This window comes from Stegodyphus dumicola, chromosome X2, assembly GCF_044657685.1.
Source record: "Stegodyphus dumicola isolate Sdum_Otavi_A_Nest chromosome X2, ASM4465768v1".
NCBI lineage: Eukaryota > Metazoa > Arthropoda > Arachnida > Araneae > Eresidae > Stegodyphus > Stegodyphus dumicola.
The window spans coordinates 65,176,083-65,194,998 of record NC_140781.1 but is presented as its reverse complement, the minus strand read 5'-3'; the positions used below and the strand labels follow the sequence as shown (position 1 = coordinate 65,194,998).

The following is an 18,916-nucleotide window of genomic DNA, read 5'->3' as shown; positions in this document are numbered from 1 at the left end:
ACAAGATTTATGGAAAATTACAGAGGCAGGCGAGCAACCTGCTGAGAATTGACATCCTGAAGACATTTTTTTATATTTAATACCACTTAGCTTTCAGTTTCCACCATTATTCAAGAAAAAAAGAAAGAAAGTATTATGCATGTGTATATAATGGCACGTATAATGTGATATATATTGCTTTCATCCTTAAAGTATTTGTGTTTTTTTAACTAACTCATGTATGTAACAATATACAGATACTTTTATAATGAAAGAATGGAAATGAATCATACAAAATTTATAACTACATTACTTATTCATTTAAACTCTTTGGATTATAGACTGATTATAATAGATTTTAAACCTAATTAATTTTATACAAATTTTCAAGATTTTACTTTCTTCTACAAACTCTCAACAGTATTACGCTCTCAAGCAAGTAAAGTTACGTTGGATAAGGAAAATGAATAATTTAAATTTAATGAAATTAAAAATGACAAGAGAAGCGTAAGGAAAATAGTGCGTTATTTTTATTAGCAAAGCAAGCAATGAAATAAAATTATTGATTGAAAACGGAAGAAATTTTTGGAAACTGATTGTGTAACAAGAAAACGACTTAAATATGAGGATTTTTTCTCGTCGCTTTAAATCAAGTTGGTGCGTCACATTTAAGCCTGTAAACAATCGTAAGTTTAGATACTCATTTTTGAAACAAAGAATTTCTTATTACTGAGCAATGGGTTTGGACATCATCAAGATGACAAAATATTTTGTAATTGAAGTTAAGATAAAAGTAAATTGTGAATGAATGAAGTGAAAAAAGTGAAAATTAAGGAAAGTTAAATTACATAATTAATGAAATTAAAGTCAAATGAAATGTAATTAAAGTAAAATAAACACGGAAAAAAGTGTCTAAGAACTGAGATCATGAAACAATAAAAGTAACTTAAATGTGCGGTCTCTCTCTTCCGCTAAATGATAACTACTACTGCTTAAGCTGAACAGAAAATTAATTTTTTTATGCTTTAAGGAAGTTATAAATTTTTAAGACGCAGGAGTTTGATTAAAAGGCAAAGTATCTAAGAATTAAAATAAACTCATGAGATAAAAATCAGATTTAGTTTCACCTCTTTTTACTAAATATTAACCACTTAAAATTTAGTTGCTAGTTGCATGATAGAAATTTTATATGACCAATGTAACAACGTTTCCTTTCCTTCCTGCAGAATCCGTTTTTTTAAATAATGAGCACCAAATAATTCCCACCCCTTTTTTGACGTTTTAAAACATTTCAAACATAGCACATATAAATTAAACAAATTTCCATCTTATTGTTAAAGTTATCATAAATAACATTTTCATAATTATTGTTTGTTAAAAAAATATGAAATTTTTACATCTTCTTGTTTACAGAATTCCAATAGTTTTCTCGTGTGTTGATTATTTACCTTCTCTTTATACATTGTATGTACTGGATCTCTTTTCTGTTCTCACGTTCAGCTCCAAGTTTTGCTTGAATTGCATCGAAATTTGTAAATTTATATTCACATTTCAGTTTACTTGAGGATAAACAACAGCACTCTATTAATGCTATATTTAAGACTAAAGGAATTAGTTATTCTCCAGCAGTATTTTAGCCAAGTAATTAAGCTATACCAAAGAATATTATCTTTACATCTCCAATGATGGATTTAAAGCCTAGCTAATAACTTAGAGGTTTTACTATACGTTGCATTTGGGGACTAAATTCATTTTAGGCTAAACATCTCTGTCTGGAGTACATGAATTCAAATACTGTAATGTTTTAACAGCAAATGTGACATTCCCTTTCCTATTGCAAGATTTAGAATGGTAGAAAAATTGACACTTTGGAGCTCAATATAATGCAGTTTTCATTTTCCTGGTTGTTTAGCTAACTGTCAGACATGCAAGCAGACAAAAGCTGTCTGAATCTGGAGGGAGAATGCCTCCGTGGAAGACTTTTTAAAGAAATCTTATTCGGTTTACATTTCACATGGAGGAAAAAATGGCAAGTTATGTAGAAACTAAAGTTTATATATATAGAAACTAAGGTTCAGCATTTAATGCTAAAAACCATAATATTTAAGTTTATTGCATATATGAGGCTTGTTACTCGAATCTTTTGTTTTTATCTAATTATAATACTTAATTATTTGCAGACTTTTTACGAGCATAATGGTAACAATATATTACACTTATTTAGGTAACATGCATTTAACTACCATTATGCTCTGCTAATGTACTGGAGAACTATTATGCATTAACGAGAATGTAATAAATATTCCTGTTGAGAAATATCAACTTTACTCCAAGTCTAAACTATCTTCATCAAGATGAAGGTATCGAGAATTGTACCCCTGGATATGGAGTTTCTTTCAGATTTAAATTTTGTGATATTATTTTTGGTATGTAAGGGAGTCAAGTGTAATCTAATCCATGCTTAATGTTACCAAATGAATTGAGTGTGTTAGAATGCTGTATAAAATCAAATTCACCCATACGCCTTTTCAGTCATGCACTAAGTGAAGCTTAACTGCCAGTTTTAAATGAATGAAATGGTAAAAGTATTTCAAGCAAATGCAAAGAATTTCTTCTGTACATTATTCATAATGTATTTTATATAAATTTTCCTGAAGAGAGCTAAACGGGAATATGTTTCGAGGAAAATGTTGCATTAAAATTTTTTGCGGCTGGATTATTGCAACATTGCTTCGATTTGGGTAAAATTAAAGCAATGTCTACGTTTTCCAAGTGCTCATTAGCGAAAAAAATATTACTTTTTGTAACTACAAATTTAACATACAGAACAGCATTAAATTTTTGAATTTAAAAAATAAAAGAAAGTAAGTTTTCATGAAATTAATATTAATAATAGAATACTAATATATTTAATTTCTTTCATTATATAATAATTATAATATTTAATATATTTAAATTTTTGCAATGAAAGGGGAGTAAATGTTTCATTTAAAGTTTCATTCAAAGAAGTTCAGTTAAAAGAAGTTTTCATTTAAAACTTGGAATATTTACTTATTTCATTTTCCAGTAATTAAACTTAATCTAAATTTTCCTAAGATCTTAATATCTGATGTAATAACCTTTTTTTTTGCCTGATATCCATAGAAACCTGAAAATATATTTGTTTAAAAAATTTTCTTCTCCTGGAAAATATCCCCTTTAAATTCAACTAAAATGACTGCTGGTCCCCTTTTGGTTTCACTTTCGCAATTTACGACTTAACAGAAACTGGGCACTATTCAAGTAGGCAAGCGATTAAAACATTATTAACATAATTTTCAAATTCGAGTATCCAGTTTGGCTCTCCTTCTAGTGATCATCTGAGGTAATTGCCTTACTTGCTTCACCCTCGGCTCGGCTGTAGGGACTACACCGATACTACACTGGCTAGAAACGAGGAAGACCTCACATATACAGCCTTTCCTTACGCGAGAGTCGAACCCGCAACCCTAACTTCAGGCCCGCAGACAGCCTCTGCAAATCACTATATCGCCCTGGGAGAGTTCTAATATAATATTATTTATAATAAAAACTAGTTAAATAATATAATAAAAAATTATATTAAAACTATTCGTAAACATTAAAATTCTAAAAAATTTTATATGATTTTTCGCTTATTTTTATATAGTTCTAGTTTGAAAATCCCTACAAATATTTCAATCAACTGTTAGGAACTGAGATTTCCAGAGTGCAGTTTACCAATTTTGAAGTTGAAACTGAAAAGTTCCGAACACTGAAGTTTCAATATCTGCAAATTACAAGCACGTGAAAGTTATGTTACGCTCATTTTGAACTGCAAATGTACGTTTATAATAAGAAAAATTTCCCTTTCCTCCTCAAAATTTTCGCAAAAATTTAAAAAAGAAAATTTTGTTTTGCTTCTTGCAGTATTCAAATTTAATTGCTTGCGGGGGGGGATGTCAACAAATAAATCGGAAAATTCTAGGAAACCAACACTTTTGGACGTCTTTGTAAAAAGAAATGGTCTTCCGAAATACGTAGAAGATATGTAAGAAATATTTCTATTTTTAGAAGACTATATTTGCATTTAAAAGGATGTTGTCATTGTAAATCAGCAAAAATAAGCTATCAGAGGAAAGTTCTTTTGTTGCTCGGCTTGTCTCATAAAGAAAGAATATACTCAGATATTTACGGAAAACTTTTTAGTACAATTGCGTGGGCTATTCTTCTTCCCATAATATAGGAAATCTCTAGAAAAGAACCACTTCTTATGCATTATGAAATATATATATATATATATAAATGAGAATGATAGAAGGGAAAAAAAATTCAGTTAAATGTTCATATTTAATGCCAGGCTCGATTTGGAAATAAAGAATTTTCTCGCACATGTATAATATAAATATATGCTCACGGTGAGATTTTGAAGATAATATGCAAATGACTATCAGTTGCTGAAGTGTTATTTTGTTTCAGCTTAAGATTAAACTAAAGCTAATAAGGTAACTACACTGCTAAACATTTTGGTTCAAGATTTCGAGATTATGGTACTGAAGAAGTACCATAATTCATTGCGACCAAAAGATGGTGAGACACTGATCCATTATTTGGTGCTTTGTCTGAACGCTTTTTTTGTAATATGTTGCACCATGAACTGGTAATACCTTGAACAATGAATGGAGAATGTTGAACCATAAATAAGGAATAAATTGAACCATGAATTGGGAGCGCGTTAAATATGAACTCAGTCTACATTACACCATGCTTTGGGAATATCATAAACCATTAATTATAATTATGTTTACCATTAACTGTAACTATTTTAAGCCATTATCAATAAAGTATAGGAAGTTATTTAAGAGCTCAGGTATAAAATTTCATATTAGCCATTTTTTGCTGCTCCTTCTTCTGGTATTTTTTTACTCAATTATTGCTTCGAGTATGACACCTTCTCCTGGTAGTTTTTATTCATTACTGCTATGGGTGAGCAATTTGCAAATCGCTTGTGCAAAGAAGTGTGCCTCTGGCAATCTGGCTACCATAACAATCTGGTTTATTTGCATAAGGTTGTGATTCAGTATTGAGAGAATGAAAGTATATAAAACGTATCATTAAAATACACACTTGCAATATATTGGCATGTATATAAAGATAAATGTTTACAAAACTGAATGACTTACACACCAGTACAAATAAGCTAAAATATAATTGCCTATTGCAACAGTCGAATTTCAATAAAAATTCGTGTTTGATATACGTGTACTTTCATTTGTAAATTATATTGTATTGATCATTACTACTACCATTGTTGCTTAATTGTATTAAATATACCTTACATGCATTAAAAAAAGTAGATTTAAAAAATTCGTGAAACGTTCTTAAATCATTTTCATGTAAGTTTCTTGGTTTATTTTACATACTCATGCGAAAATCTGTAAACAAGCCACTTTCGTATTTAATATTCTATAATTGTTGATTTTGGTTTATATTATTTTATCACATTATATAACTGATTATTTTATCATATTATTTAGCTGATTTACTACAGTTTGTCTTGAAATTAATCTTTAAAGAGTACAACTAAATCACAGCTTTTATCTCACATTGATTTGCTGTTCTACAGACGTACATAGTTGCGAGATTATGTTCAAGTTCTCAAGTATTCAAACTTAAAAGAGAAATTGCTTTCTCAGAATAGAATTGAAATTATATATCGTTTTTAATGTGTGATTAGCATATATATAGCTGATTACAATTAGACGTAAGAAACAAATTATTCCATGCATAATTCTTATTTTTATTCACATTCCATGTCACCTTTATAACCTATTAAAATTTGGAGATTCTGTAAAGTTTCCTCTGTCCCTTCTCCACACAAAAACAAGTTTCGCTTGAAATCTTTTAAGCACAAACCTCTAAACCATACAGATATTTTTAAATTTTCATTAATGGTAATTTTTTTATTTATGGTATGTAAGATCCTCACTAGTGTATTTCTCAGTTACTGTAGAAAGTGAGTAACCTTAAGAACTAGTTAGCGAATGATCGCTTAAGTTCGTGTGACAAGCAACAACAAGATGGAAGGGTAACTAATCTTTTATTATTCCAATAAGATTTAACAAAACTCCGTTTTGGAGTGTACAATAAAAGCCGACACTTGGGCTTGAACTTAAGAAACTAAGAAATAAACTAAAACTAAGATTAACTAAAGAGATATAGCCGAAGCTATCACGATTCTACTCGAGTTGGCCCCTTAACTCTATTTGACTACGAAGCTTATCAAGGGCCTGAGTATGGTCGAGCGTAATAACAGCTTTGAGAGAGAGTAGCCAAAAGGCAGACGCGCGCAAATCAGAAACTCTGATTATCTCTAACTCAGCAAGTAGACTTCGCGGTTTAAATACCGCTCCTCCTCATTAAGTATTCAGACGTGATTCTAAAACTACGTTCTGGCCAGAAGTAGGTAGTTGAAGTTAAGAATTTGACAGGAAAGGAACTTTAATTTAAAATTTAACTGGGAATAAAATTAACATAATCCTTACAGCACTTTATTATTGATGTTTATGCACTATATTATTAAAAAGCTTATTTTTCAATTACCTGAGTTTTGTACTGATAAGCAATAAACCATTATAATATGAAAGAACGGGATCTAAAATCATCTTTCTTTTACAATGTATCTTCACTTATAACCCCTAACACACCGGTTTACTGTCATCTTCTTAATTAACGTCATTCTCCCCTTTTCGACCGCATTTGTAACGACGCCGCCACAATACCATAAGAAACCACATCTCTTCTTTGTAGTAAGTTACTTTTATTTCGGACTACAATAATGCTTTTTCCAACTTCTGTTGTGTATACCAGCCAGTTTCCCTTAGAAAGTCCTCCACGAAGGCATCCCTCCCCTTAGGCAGATAGCCCTCGGGTGCTTTGCCATAACTCAACACACCACCACCAACTTCTGCTATGGGAAGATCCGAATTTGTGAGAGAGAAACGAATTGAGATTCCATGAGCAATTTCGATTCGAATTTCTTGTTTAAGGTACACCATCTTAAATATCAGAATTCATTTTGCGGGAAAGATTAGTTAAAACAGTGATGATCTTAAAACGTCCGAGCTTTAAGGAACTATAAAATTGATTGGACAGATGTTATTTAAGACTTACTTTTCTAAGGGTGATATTATGTTAGATGATATCATTCTTCTTAAGACACTGATTTGAAGAAGGAAACTTAATTTATATACTTATAACTGGAAAAATTGACTTTAATATCTTCTCATTGTTTGTCAGTAAATCACTTTTTTTTAATTCATACGAATCTGTTAGAAAGTATAGTTTGTGATGACAAATGGATTAAACGGATGTGATGACAAATGGAAACTTAAATGGATTTCAACGTTTTCCCGTCTAAGGACCGTTTACCGAATTACAAATATATTGCGGGTCGTACCTTTTTGTTTAATTTTCTAATGCCATATAAACATTTAATTGCTTTTGATTCAGGACTTACGAATAAAATTACGCAAACTAGACTGCAGAAAATTCTCAAGAATGAAGTTAAAGTTAATCATACTGAGTTAAGTTAATCATAATCATACTTGAACTTAAGAGACTAAGAATTAAACTAACTAAGATTAACTAAAGAAATATATCCGAAGCTATCAAGTTTCTAATACAATTGGCCCTTTAAACACCAAATGACTGCGAAGCTATCAAGGGCCTGAGTACGGTCGAGCGTAATAACAGCTTTGAGAGAGAGAGTGGCCAAAAGGCAGACGCGCGTAAATCAGAAACTCTGATACTCTCTCGCTAAGACCAAAGAACTTCGCGGTTAAATACCGCTCTTCCTCATTATGTATTCAGACGTGATTCCAAAACTACGTTCTGGCCGGAAGTAGTAAGTTGAAGTTAAGAATTTGACAGGAAAGGAACTTTAACTTAAAATTTAGCTGTTAATAAAATTAACATAATCGTTACAGGTACATTAAAATGTATTATGGAGTATGGTAAATTATAATATTTATGTACCTATAGAATAAAAATTTACAAAGCTATTCAAATTGTTCTATTTATTCAAAAGCAAAGTCCGTTTTTCTGAAAACGAAATATATCTCTTGGTAACATGTTATGTAGAAAGTAAATATTTAGTATAAAATAATTTACAGAATAAGCATAAGTTTAAAATTATGATCGCAAAGCAATAACATATTTAAATCTACATAGACGAATTTTGTGCAGCTACTACATAAGAAAATGAAGCACTTAAGAAATATTTATACTGAATGTTGCACAGACGTACATGTAAGCATACCTTAATAAATTATATCACTTATACTCTACTTAAAAAATTTAATTTAACAACATGAAGCTACTCGTATAACCTGTCAAATGCTGATATATATTTTATACATACTTTTAATCATTATTTTACAGAATTTAATAACAAGCAATGAATAAGTTTTGAATAATTAGCATACATTGTTATACTTATATAGAAACAGTATATACAACAATAAAATTTTTCTAATTTGAAACCTTTAATTGTGTGAAACAAATGGGATACGTAAAATAAATTTAATTCTTAGGTACGCATGATATACAATTCGTGACAGTGCAGCTCATAATGCACTACTTGAAGACTAGTCCACCTTATATAAAACATGATTTTGCATGGATGCAGAGGTATTCTTGAGGTGTGAAGTACAGAGTCGCGCGGGCACAACCAATATCTGGTACTTTTGGGAATCTTCTACTAGACCACCTTTTAGATACTCTTTGTAGTTCTATTTACACATCAATCGGAACCTAAAAAGAGAAGTATTTATACACAGCTGTATAATATCATGCATTATCTGATATATTATTTTTATTTTCTTTCGTAGTTCTCATCCACGTGTCATGTCTGATGTTACTATTATAATTTATGATAACAAGTATGTAATATCTTTGCAATTCTACAAGACAAAAATATCAAGAGCATCATAATATATTAAATTCAATTAAAAAACTTATATATTTATTTTGATTGGCTATTAGGATTTTTTGGAAGCAGGCAAGATAAAAAATGAGCAACGCCTTCGCCGGGAATCGAGCCTCGGATCTCTGGAATACGCGCCCAGTGTGCAGACAACCACACCACGAAGGCATGCCAAGATGGCGGGAGGAACACCTTATAAAGTAATAAATACATAATAACAAAATCAAGATACATTGAAAAACAATTCGTGTCAAATACTGAGGCTGAATACTAAATATTTTGATGACCGATCATTAATATTTTCATACATTCAAGTTTTTTTAAAAGGTATTTTCTGATTATCCCTAACCCTATTGTAGAAGCACAAAAAATACTGATGACGCAACGAACCATGTAGCCCAAAACTATCTATGTCGTGTTTATGCTCTTGTTATTATGAAAAGGAATGTTGGGGCCCGTAGATCTTACAGTCCACCGGTATTTTAAAAAATCAAATATATAATTTGAACCTCTTATTGCATTAATGTGCATACCATATAAGGGTACTTTTATTAAAAAAATGCACAGTTATAAAAGTTAGAGAACATTAAGAAAATTAGATGGACCGCATGCTATACAGGCACAAACGTATTTATGTTATTACTGTAAACCTAAGATATTGCCAAAATGTATTTATGTGGAAATTTTGATGTGCCCATAGCATCCCCCCCCCAAAATTCTATTCTCCTGACATTTCTTCAGTATGATACAGACTATGATCCCTCCTATGGGAATTTCAGCATTTTAGGATAGCGGTGAAGCGCATACTGCAATTTTCGTCGTCTTCGGCGAAATCTCAGACTTAGCTTTCTGCACGCATACAGCGTAATGAAGCTTGCTTGAAGGCATCATGTGCCCTTTTGTGCGTGTGTGCCATTTTAGGGTTTAGGTGCCCTGGTTGTTCCCGAAGTTTATGGAATTTGCTTTCTTCAGCGAAAGCAGATCGCTGCGAATATGGAAAGAGCACAGCTTGAAAGTAAGAAAAGTGCATGTCCTATATGGAAAAAGGGAAAATTTAAAAGAAATTGGCAGCACGAATCAATCTTTAAAATAAATATAAAGATATCCAAACAAACGTCTTTCATCAAAGTCAGCAACCAATCTGCGACGTTTTCGTGGAGGTGAGCGATAGTCAGAAAGTATCCAAAAGGTGTTTAAAAGTTGTATGTAATACATTAAATTTAAAAATAAGAATAATACAGTTTAATGAAGCTAAAGAAAGAGAAGCTAGGTCTTAAAAATATTGCTTATCATATAGGGCATGGGTTCCAAGGGTTTTTCTTACATTAACACCTTTTAAAAGAATGGTTTTCTTCATCTAACCCCTTACGGTTTTCTCTAAAATGCATACAACGTAATCAAAATACAAATAATTTCACGTAAGTAGCTTAATAAATGAAACTAAAATTCTGAACAAAAATAAAAAAAAGATTTATTGGATTTGTTTTACTAATTTCTGTATTATTTTTAATTTTACAAATATAAACAAGTTTCCAGAAACAAAATCACAGATTTTAACTGCGGACAACTTTTGTTTATTAATATGATGGCTTCATTTGGTTTATTGATGTATTTTTTTTAACAGTTGGCAAAAGCTTCCTTAATTCTTAAATCCCCTCCTTCAGAAATATTCAAACTGCTTCTTGTTTTTTATAGGAAGTACTGACTTGACTCAAACCTGCTTATACCAGGTAAGAAGAGGGAAAAGAGAATGTTGGTGCGGTAACAATTTTTATTTGGGAATATTTCTCTCGTATAACTTTTAAAATTCAAAACTTAGTATACATGTACGTTTTTGTAATCAATGGAATCTTGACTATGATCATTAATCGCCATTGCATATACGTCTGTCGACTTCCAAGATCATCAATGACTCCCTACGCAATTTCGACGAACTCCAGGGATTCAATACCGATCTCACTCGGAAGCCGTGATATAGAAATGCGATTGAAAGAAACCACTGTTATCTTATTAAATGGAGATGGAAATTTTCAAAAATGCAACAGCTTGTATCATCTTTTTAAAATGCAACAGTCTGGAAGAGTATATTTTGAATATCGCACAGTCTGAAGTAATAAAAAGAAAACTGGGACAGTTACATATAGTTAGTTGTTCATACAAATGAAAACTCATTCTAAGGATTTTAATTGGAAATTTGCTTTAGCTTTATTACTGTTATCTTTAAAGAATATTAGCATTAATATTAAAATAACTATAAAAATAAATATTTAATTTAAATTTATTGAACTTATTTCTTGTATTGATGTATAGGCACTTAAAGTTATTTAAAATAATTGCAAAAAGATGAAGTACAAATAACCTCTGCATATTATTTGAATTAAAAAGTGGATGCCAAAAACAGAATGCTATTTTGGATGATTTTATATGTAAAATTAAATGAGCTAGTTAAAATTATTCAAATAAAAAATATTTTTTTGATTACATGAAGCAGAAAGGAATTTTATTTGTAAAATATTCAAGGAAATTCCACAGCCTCAACTTCGCACAAGCATCTTGATTTGTTTCGTATATAGCAGGCTATTTTCTTTGAAGTACTAATGTATGTTTTAAGGAAAGTTAACCATATCAATATTCGTTACCCTTGGAAACAGTAAATTATATTGCACAGTAAACAATAAATTATACAAAAAGTAGTCCTCGAATTAAATAAATTAATCGTTTCCAATTATGAAAGAAGCTAATGCATCTACAAATTGCTGATGCCAAGCAAAGAATGAACTGAACGCCAATTGCTCTATAATTTAATATTCTGTCATATTTACCACTAACAAAATGGTGTATGAAAAAATAAAATTTAGCTCATAATTGAATTGGCTAGAAATAATTACTTATATTTTAAAATATCGCACTTCCTTTTGAAGATTTTTTAAACAGATATAAAAACAGTCCCATTCGCAACTCTTAACCATTTCAGGTAAAAAATTGTCTTAATTTGCTATTTATTTAAATACATAGCATTAATTAATAAATTCTTAAATTTACATTCTAAGTTTGTACTTTATGGGAAAAGCTACACATTATGTTATTTGTTAACATCAGAAATCATTCTATAAAGTCATCTCCGTTCCACCTAAAATTACGAAGAAACATGATTTTGCACGATTATCAGAGGGATTAGGAGATTAGTTATGTTATCATTTTAGCTGTGGAAAATGCTACCAGTTCGGCGAAATCTCAAGATGTTGAGAAATTCAGCGAATTAATATTGTAGTATCTTTGCAAAAGCATAGATTGGGATAAAATCTGAATATAATAAATAAAGCAGAAATTTATTTCAATTTGGAAGAGAAAATGCACAGAATTTCATAAATTCTAACTTTCGTAGCAGTTTGATGCTAAGCTGAGTCAGCATTTATAGCAAAGTATGTAAAATTTTGCCGCAGCTTGTTGCAGCAATCATAGCAGTGTGCATAATAAACATATCTTTTCAAGTTCAATATGTATTATTATATGGAACAAGGAAAAACAGAAAATGTCTAAACACCAAGTTTGGCTAAATAACTATACATTCAAACAGAATATTTGACAACATGGCTAAATAACGGAAATTCAATCCATCTTTATCAAAAAATACTTCTTATTAAAAGGAAAGTTTAGGTAATGTTTCAAAAAGGCTTTAATCAAACAATAACAGTTAACAAACAGGAGATTTAACAAAGCAATAAAAAACTTCTACTTCAACCAAACATTCCAAATTCGTTTTTAAAGGTAATCGACTATTTTAATTGTGCTCTGATCCTCAAAGAAAGTTTTCAAAATCAAGATATTCTTTGAAATCATCATTACAGTTTTGCAGAGAAAGAAAAACTTGGCTATTAAACACACTTAATAAGAGTAAGCTGATGATAACCTAAAATTTCTCTCACTTTTAATGATGACTGACACTATACCAAGATTTTCATTTAGAGAAAAATGAAGTCGTGAATTTAGTTCTACCCAACAATATTTACATTTTCACGTCAAAAATGGTTTTTTAAAGAATGAAAAATTTTAGATAAATTATGTGTTTCTTATTTCGAATGTTTACAAAAACTGGAACAAAAGTGAAATGAACAGAAATAGTTTTATTATTACACTAAAATGCTGATTATATAAAACATTATTTGGAATAACATTTTTTGAACGTGGTAAATTTTCCCACTTTTTTCTTTTATGCCTCTAATAAGTTTAAAATCGATGACTCTATACATAATATACATATACACACACATATAATTTTCTGATTTTTTTAAAAAACTATTTAATGAATGGATCAAGACATTATTTCCTCAGGGTCACAAGAGTGGGCATAATTTCTACTCCATCGCTGTTTACATCCTCTGCTAGCTAAATTACTGTACATTCTACGTTAGTTATGTGCGAACATAGAAATTTATACAGATATGCTGAAGGTCCACTAAAAGAGTCTGTGTGTATAAGGGTATATTATATCAATATAGAGGCATCATATTCATGCAGAAAGAGTGATCCAAAAGTGTGTTCCTATAGAATGAATATAATGTATTTATATTTACAGAGATACGCATTATGTTATGAACAATGGTTTTACTTAGAAATACTCAGCAATATCTTTTTGGAGTTCCATGCAGGTATGTTAAATACAGCAGTAACAACAAAATGGTGAAAATGTGCTTTAGCCATGCAGCGATTCACCTCGAAGAAACATTAAAAATTACTGCAAATGGGCCTTTAACAGATATTTTGTATCTTACATTTTATTAATACACGAATTTAAAAGCACATACATAAATCAAAACATAGTTACAAAAAATAAACAAAAATATACATACCTTATAATTATCAAATACACTGTCGACTGTCCGCGAACGCATCCAAACAGCCGCTATTAAACTTTCAAAACATGAGGAAAATCAGGGCATGCACTGAATACTTTGCTTTGATTGGCTGCAACGTAGTACCTTAAAATGATGAAAAACTGAACTATTCTGGTGATTTCTCCAAAACCAAGTGCACTATTAAAATCAAGTGAACAATGTATTGGTGCTACCTCTTACTTTGAACGATTAAATGGTGTAATACGGAAGAACTGAAACGATGTATTAGATCACTGAAATACATGTTTAGATAATATATTAGACCATTAAAACACTGGTTTAGACAATGTATTAAACCATTGAAATACGGGCATTAGACCATTGAAAGCAATTACCAGTTACAATGTATTAGACCATTGAATGTATTTTTCAATGTAATACAGCATTGAAATACAGATAATTTCCTTATAATGTTCCTAAAAATTACCATCTTAAACAAGCTGTTATATGAACCGAAACACTCATGCAAAAAATACTGTTAGCATCTAAAATTCAGAAGAAAATATCTACACTGTTTTCATTCTGCAAGTAAGAGAAATCAATAATCATTAGATACTTTATATTATTTATATTACAACACGTTTTCTTTGTTTATTAATTAGCATTAAACGATTGCATTAAATTTCGGCGAAACAGAACTGAACTCTCTTCAACAGTCTTAATTATTATGCACTACTTTTCTGCTTTGAATCGATCATTTTAAATTATTTACTTGTATATGGGAAATTATATTGAATTTTTGTCTGTATTGCATTTGTGAAGTTCCGTCTTAAACTGCGTATTACCTTCAGTGAAAGTATCTTCGTTTAGAACATACAGTTTCAATTCTTCGGCTAAATCAGGAGCAAATAACTATTTTTTCTTTCTTTTTGTGGTCTATTTGATTTTCTTCTGGCAATAATTTCTCTTAAATTTTGTTGTATTTCAATTTGCTGTGATGCTGAGGTATTAAAATTTCTACCGAAGGTATTGGCAGTTCCTTTGGTCCTTATTCGAACGGTGTTAGACAGAAACAACTTTGTAGGAATACCGTGTAATAGAGGAATTCTCCACAATTATCGGACTATGTTTGCATATTCTTTTTAGTAGCTTTTACTTGCTTCGCAGTTAGGCACTACACACAAAGAAAGGGAGTCCCCGTGGAGGACGTTTTAAGGGAAAATGTCTCGTAGGTGCATTACACATAAGGAAAATACCCCTGTAGATAGCCCGTTCGCCGAGACTCGAAGCCCGGACCCGAATTACCAGTGTTCAGCGGCTTTTACCACTCAGCCACTGGTTGGTTGACCATGTTGTATTAGTGCCGTTTTATACGACAGATGTCTGTATTCTTTTAGTTTTAATCTTTTGAGATAATTAAAGACTTCTTTGTCAGGGGGGTAGCTAAAAGTAATAGTTTGAGTAATCGAAATTAGAAAGAGCTCGAAAAAATCATATTATCCGCTGGCGACTAAAATTTTGACTTTCGACACATGCTGCCTCTCTCACGATTTATTATTATTCATGAGCTTGCCTGCTTAAGAGCTTTGGAAAGGAATGCATTATAAGAATTCTAATTTAAATTAAAAATCACATACAAAAAAATCATGAAGACTTTATATGATCACCTTATTGAATCCTAAGAATCAAAGGATGGAAAAATTCCCAATGTTTAATACTACTTTTCATTTCTCAGAAGAAAAGCATGGGAATTTGAGCTTAGGATCACATACACTGAACTTTATGATACTTCATTACCTAATTAGCTGCTGCAATTTTATGCTAAAATTCATAAAATGAGAATAATTAAAAGTTTGTGCTCTAGAAGCAGCGCAAAAAATTGTGTAACTGTACAAAGCACAGGAGAATTCAATAATTATTTAAAGCTCATATTTTCTAGAACAGTCGAAAATCCGATAATAGCGTAGACTTTAAGGAAAAAGAACGCATAATGAAAACTCATTTTTCAAGTGCTGTAAAATGAGCTCTTTTAAAATAACGTTTCATTAGATTTCTTTTCGACAATAATGTCAGATAGCAGGCGAATCTCGAAATATCCGCCTATCTGAGAAAGAGCTGAAAAATGTTTGCGTGGTAAATTTAGACTTCAAAGCAATTAAAGTAACAGCGGCAGAGTAATTAATTACTGGATTACATACACACTGCGAAACTAAAAATCAAAGAATAATATACAATGCTTTAGTTATAGAAAAATCGTTTTCATTAAACATACCGCATATCATTAGGTGACTCATAAAAGTCAGCAGAATGTATAAAAGTATGTAAAGTAACATGAATTTTGAAAAATCTGACTGTTTATTCGAGATCTGAGTTTGGGGAAAGTACATTCTTACACAGAAAGATAAAAATCTGAGAATACTTGAAAAATGGGTTAAGTCATGAAAATGCATTAATTCACATTTAGTTTTGCTTACGTTAAACACTTATATATCGTTTTAGCCTTTCTGATGTTCAGTACTAAAATTATAAGTAAACATTACAATGTAAAACAGCAATTTAAACTAGAAGTTAACATAAATGAATCAATTAACAGAATTAAATTCTTATTCTTGCGAAAAACAATGGTTCAAAGTATTTACAAATCAAATAATAAATGTATACGTTAAATGTAATGGTTAAATAGCTATTTAGCATTTATAAGTCAAATGTTCAATGGCTATTAACTTAACTTTCATTTAAAGGTGCTCTCACCAGCCGGTAGCAAGAGCGCTAAAGCCAGACAATAGCAAAAGAATTTTCACCACAGCTGGGGGCTATCTGTCCTCTGTACTAAACTTAGACACTCGATTATATTTAAAATTCATTTAATTTATATAATCTGGTGGAGTATAGAAAACAGTAGAAATGCAGGAAAGATTGATTATAAGAAATAATGGTTTATTTAAAAAGGGTTATTTTAAGGTTAACCAGGTTTATTTTAAGGTTAACAGGTTTATTTTATTTACTGGTCTAGGTTTAGTTTAATAAAAATAATTACTAATACTAATACTTTATTACCAGTACCTGTGATATACTTCACAGTTTGGCCCCTCAATCAACTAATAAGGAATTCATAAGGATCTAGAGCAGCGGTCCTGAACCGGAGGGGATTCTTTCTTTAGAGAGTTTTATAGTTTTAGAGCAAAATGCAATCAGAATTTGTTTAATTAGTAAGTATTTAGACTAGAAGAGAAACACGCTAATATGACAATCAAAATCGTAAAAACAACCTTGTATTTAGTGTGTCATTATACCTACGCTAAATACAAGGTTGTTTTTACGATTTTGATAGTAAGCATTTAGTTTCAATTTATGAATATAAAAAGCTACCTTTATTCAAGTTTTACTACTTACCAAAAGTTTCTATATTTTTCGCTATTTTATATAAAACACATTAGAATTTTCTATTCCAACTTTATATTATATACCTTGTTCATCGCTTCTTCTAAACCAGTGTGTCTTAAAATTATTGCTGTAAGTGTGAGATGGTTGCTCTTTACTAAGCAAAGTACCTCTGATAACATACGAAATGTCCGACAGGGATGATATTTAAATATGATATGGCAGACGTTCCTCGTAGTTGACGACAACTGGAGAATGAATGCTGATGACCTTCTGATCGCCTTCTGATGACCTTCTGATCTGACTTTGTTACTCTGCCAAGTGTAATCTCCATTTCATCGGGAAGTTTTCCATAATCTTGATGGCAGTGTGATGAGAAATTTCGCCACGATTTCTCTGAGTTATAATCTAATTCCAAATTCCCAATGTTCTCTAAACAGTAACTAAATATTCTTAAATTACACTTGTAAATGCCAAAATACGAAACGAGAAATGATTTATTAACATTAGTAACAGTTTTAAGACTTGAGTTGCCAGATCCAGTATTCAAAATACTTGTTTTCTAAGAAACTAATAATTTGAAATCAGTTTCCACTGGGAGAGGATTTTCTGCTACATAAAGTGATGAAACTTTTCAAAAATGTTCCTCTTGCAATCATAAATGACCTTCAGGTATTAACAATAATTCTACCAGTTTCGCCTTTATGACGTTTGATCTTTCTTTCAGTTACAAAACTGTTCAGATTCTACACAAAATCAGTTTTCAGGTAATGTTTGCAAATATCAATAAATTTCTTGTCCACTTCTTGAAGATTTCACCTCTGATCTTAAACTTTGTGGAATTTTAGCTTAGCGCGGTTTGTTATGTCAATGTGGCTTGACATGTATTGACCAGATTGAAGGTCGGGGAACAAGAATCGTACGTACGAAAAGGAGAAATAAAAAAAAATGTTAGCTAATCATCTGTGGACATTTAATCATAATTTTGACTTTCGATTTATAAAAATTATACATAAAGCTGTTATGTGTAATTGCTCTCAAAACTGATTTCAAAATCTTCCAGAAATAAAGTTGCTTTTCTGTCCAGTTTTAAATCTATAGACTCTTTAACATTAAATAAAAACAAAAATGTGGTACTTTTACATAAACCCTCTCCTTGTGTGCACTGGAAATAACCTTTTGTTATATAAATATGGACACATTTTGCTAGAACATTGTCGCAAGTGTTTTATTTAGATGTACGCGTTGCCATGCCAGCTAAACGTACTGTCTGTTAAACGTGTTGCCGGCTAAATGCCTGTTAAACGTCCTTATTGGTTAAACGTCTCTTATCGGTTAAGTGTCCTGTCGGCTATATGTCCTTTTCGGCTAAAGGTCGAGTCGACTAATTGTGTCGGCTAAATAGTTTTCGACTAAATGTCTGTCTGCAAATGTTTTAAAAAGTCTACCATTGCAGCAAGAGCATCGATTTACGTGATTGCTAGGTAAATCACGTGTGATTACTATATAAATCACGTGTGATTATTGATAGCTTTTGTATTACAAGCAGTAAAGGTAAGTTTTAATTCTGTAACATTAAAATTTATTCTTAGAGCTGATTGGGTTTTGATCAAAATTGATTGTTCACTATTAATATTTTAAATTTTAACATTGCGCTCATAAAAGGTCTTTTTCCCGATTTACGTCTCCTATCTAGCAGAGAATTAAAGTGCAATTTCAGGGTACTATTGGGATTGTA

General features: G+C 30.9%; 1 pseudogene across 3 annotated transcripts in view; it reads right to left on the bottom strand.

Annotated features, from left to right (window-relative positions):
* Positions 1-18,916, bottom strand: part of LOC118185872 (neuropeptide CCHamide-1 receptor pseudogene) — a 127,401-nt pseudogene that overhangs the window by 80,565 nt on the left and 27,920 nt on the right. The window contains exons 1-3 of one of the 3 annotated variants that reach the window (XR_015038888.1): positions 17,191-17,546; positions 13,813-13,941; positions 6,060-8,790 (exon numbers count right to left, since the gene is read on the bottom strand). The exons of 1 other annotated variant lie outside the window; for it this stretch is intronic. The product of XR_015038888.1 is annotated as a neuropeptide CCHamide-1 receptor pseudogene, transcript variant X3 (transcript). Of the gene's footprint in view, positions 1-6,059; positions 8,791-13,812; positions 13,942-17,190; positions 17,549-18,916 lie in introns of those variants that run through there. One more of the 3 variants, XR_015038886.1, reaches the window with a different exon arrangement.